We start from the raw sequence: 3,500 nt of genomic DNA on the forward strand, positions 1-3,500 counted from the left end.
CACATCTTTGAGCACCTTCCATCCCTCTAAAAGACCTTCCTATCATTCTTATCCATCCACGCATTCTTTTCCCCTTCCAAGCAATTTGGATGCCAAGCATAAAGGTTATAAGTCCAATAATCTGCATATAGTCAAGGATCAACATGTCCAATCTAATCGACATTTAAAACAAAGAACAATATGACCCATATAGAAAAATAAATATCCAAAAGGCCACAAAGGTCCAATGAGCAAAAGAAAGAAAATTCAAAAGCTATATGGGTTCCAAAATCCCTTGTGCAAGCAATGCGTTCCATGGAACTACAAAATAATGAATAATCAAGAACCATGTGGATTCCTAAGCGGCTCCTTGAAGCACAACAATCAAAAGAAGCATCGAACTTGGCATCCAAAATTGCTATTCCTCCATCCAAACATTCCAAGTCTATTCCTCCATCACCTCCTTCATCCGTTTTGGGTCCTTATGTCCCAAAATCCATGGCCTTTCCTTCATCTATTTTTTTGCTAGCATGTTGCTTAATATACAAGGTAGACATGTCGTATACACCATTGAATAGCCATTGAGACAATAATGTTGATGTGGTTGAGAAACCATGATTGTATGTATACTATAGTAAAAATATAAAATGATAAAAGATGATTAATATGTCAATGATATGTTCATCATCCATCTTACAACTCATGAGAAAGTAAGATTCTAGGATAAATAACATTGATTGATTAATATTAAAATGTATTATGTGCCAATTTATTTGATAGAAGCTATTAAATGACTTCATCGTCACATGCACTATTGGTTTCCTTGCACCAAATGAATTTGCTATTTAAATGAAAACAAACACCACGTAATGATGGCGGCAAATCAAACAAAATGGAAATGCTGGTGGAGGCCAAATCAAATAAACAACCGTGACCAAAGAAACAACTGTCCAGGGCATTTGGGATCATCGTGCCGGAGCCCATAGCTGAAATGCCGTTGGCGACATAGACGATTACCCATAAAAGACTAGCCGTTGGGAGAATGACAACGGGAAGGAGAATTTAAATTTTGATTGAGACCAGAAAAAAAGCATTTGAAATTAAGATAAATATAAACATTTCAGTTTCATTCGGTTACAGACATTCTTTCTTTATCTGATTGCCTCTTTCTGTTGATGTTCTGTTCTGTGATTGTCCCTTTCTGTCAATCTTCTGTTCTCTGATTGCCCCTTTCGGTCAATTTTCTATTCTTTCTCTATATTTTGTTCACTTTTTTTTGAAGTGCTTGCTTTGTTTTCATTTTTCATTTTCTTGTGTGCAGCGTGCACGCTGGTCTGTATTTTTTTGGTCTGTCTGTCTATTTTTTTTGGTGTTACATTTTCCTGTCAGAGGAGAGGAAAGGCAGAGCAGAGGAAGAGGCAGAGCAACCGAGGGCAAAATCTTCTTCCAGGTAATTCTTCATAGACAAGAAAGAATTCATTACTGTTTGTTACAAATTCAATCAGTTCAAGTTGGCGTGATAAACTTTACAGTTTTCATCCTCTTAATAGCAACTTCCTGATTCCGTTCTTCCTTACCATTTCTTGCCACTCACACCATTTTTACCCTTATGAAATTATTATGTAGAACTTGATATTTTCCTAGTTGCAAGCCACACCCTCGAAGGAACAATAAAGCTGACGATGGCCGACCTTTTGGTTTGCTTGAAATTGAATCTACTCATTATTATTATGGTATGTAAGGAAACCCAATACATATTCGTTTCCTTCATCGTTACTACATTTTCACTCTCCATTTGAATGGATTCAATCCCCAATCCTATCCGGTGGAAGAAATGGTGAAACAACCGCCATAACCAGAGTAATACAGATCACCTTTAATTGGTCTTTCCACATGTCCATTTTGTGCATTTAGAGATCATGGCACGCCATGAGATCACATTTCTTTGACGAATTTTGTCAAACAGTTCAAACGCAATGTCTATGGTTTCACATTCCTCTAAAGGAATTCTGTCAAACAGCTCACGCGTTAAACATAGGGTTCCACATTCCTTTGCATACATATCTGCCGGAGCTTTTCCAACTATACCATCTGACACAATAATATTCACTTGAAACAATTAAATAAGTTTTATACACCCTTAGTATTATTACCGTCTACCCTTGAAGCTGTAAGCCTAGTTGTTTACCCTTAGTACCATTATCCTTTAAGCTTTTGTTGTTGCTTGCATTACGGTAACGGTGGTGGCAATGACATTTTTGGTTGTGGAGATGATTTAATGCTTTAATGTAATTAATACATTTTCACCTAATACCCATTAGTTATTTTTATCCATTTGGAATATAGATCTGTAGATAAAACACTTAAGTTTTGGATGGCCATTTTTCTCTTAATCTTTTGGTTTCCACACTGTGTTTTGATTTTCTTGGGAATGAATGTTTTGGTTTATTTTCACTCATGTTTATTTTTAATCATTTTTTGTCTTGAGTAAAGGACTGATGAAGTGAGTTCAAATGCAGGCATGAGATGCAGGGTCCAGCAAGAGTTAATATAACCGATGAAGAGAAGAAGAGACGGGATGTTTCTTATGACCTGATTCCTAGATCACAAGTAGCTGCTATAGAAGGAAACCATATTTTCAAAACAGCTAACCCAGTGTTTGACTTTTCTGTGTTCTCAGGCAATGAGTTGATCTTCAGCTGCACAGCTAACCCATTTGGATTTGCCAAGCACAAATCCTATGGAGAGGTTCTGTTCAACTCCTTGTATGGCAGCTTAGTTTTCAATATCTGGTAATCAGCACAAGCCTTCACACATCAGCTTCACTATTACTTTTGTATGAATTGATTAATGATAGAAAGTGTGATTTTGGCTGGGTCAGCAGATATGAAATTTTTTGAGGGAATGGCTATGTTATCTGCACCATGATGGTAATCCTCTGGTTGTGCATGGAGATGAGCACCAGTGTACTAATGGACAGTCATATGGAGGCTCAGATGGCTGATTTTGGTTAGGCAAACTCATGCAGAGGGAAGCCACCATGTGCTCTAGCGCATACACTGCACCAGGTATTTACTTATTGTTTTCATTTAAGTTCTACATTTGAATTATGAAAATTCAATGTGTATATTTGGATATAGGAGATAAATAAACCTTTTATCCATTCTGCCTTTTTATCTTCCTATTTTGAGATCAAATATTTCTTATAAATGATAGTTTATATAAGATGAATAAATGGATTATAGTTTCAACTTTCCCCCATGTTCCATACTTTGTTGTCCATCAAAATGTTTTGTAGTTTAAAAACATGAATCACAAAATATTGTTCCAAAAGTAATTACTTAAAATTATTCTGTGATTAAAGAACATTCATTTGATATTATGGATTTAGAAAGCCCAAATGTTTATGATCATATATATTTTAACTAAATGTCAATAGAACTAAAATGTCAATAATGGAGTTCTATTTATGAACAACAATGGAATGGCTGTTTTTTATACCTGACATACACCCTTATTGG

At 35.7% G+C, this 3,500-nt stretch overlaps 1 long non-coding RNA gene across 1 annotated transcript; it reads left to right on the forward strand.

Annotated features, from left to right (window-relative positions):
* The first annotated feature begins 873 nt into the window (after positions 1 to 873).
* On the forward strand, positions 874 to 3,043 carry LOC131875648 (uncharacterized). Its single transcript, XR_009372448.1, has 3 exons — positions 874 to 1,429; positions 2,499 to 2,771; positions 2,864 to 3,043. It is a non-coding gene; the product is annotated as an uncharacterized LOC131875648 (long non-coding RNA).
* Positions 3,044 to 3,500: the final 457 nt, after the last annotated feature.

The sequence above is a fragment of the Cryptomeria japonica genome, chromosome 5, assembly GCF_030272615.1.
Source record: "Cryptomeria japonica chromosome 5, Sugi_1.0, whole genome shotgun sequence".
Taxonomy (NCBI): domain Eukaryota; kingdom Viridiplantae; phylum Streptophyta; class Pinopsida; order Cupressales; family Cupressaceae; genus Cryptomeria; species Cryptomeria japonica.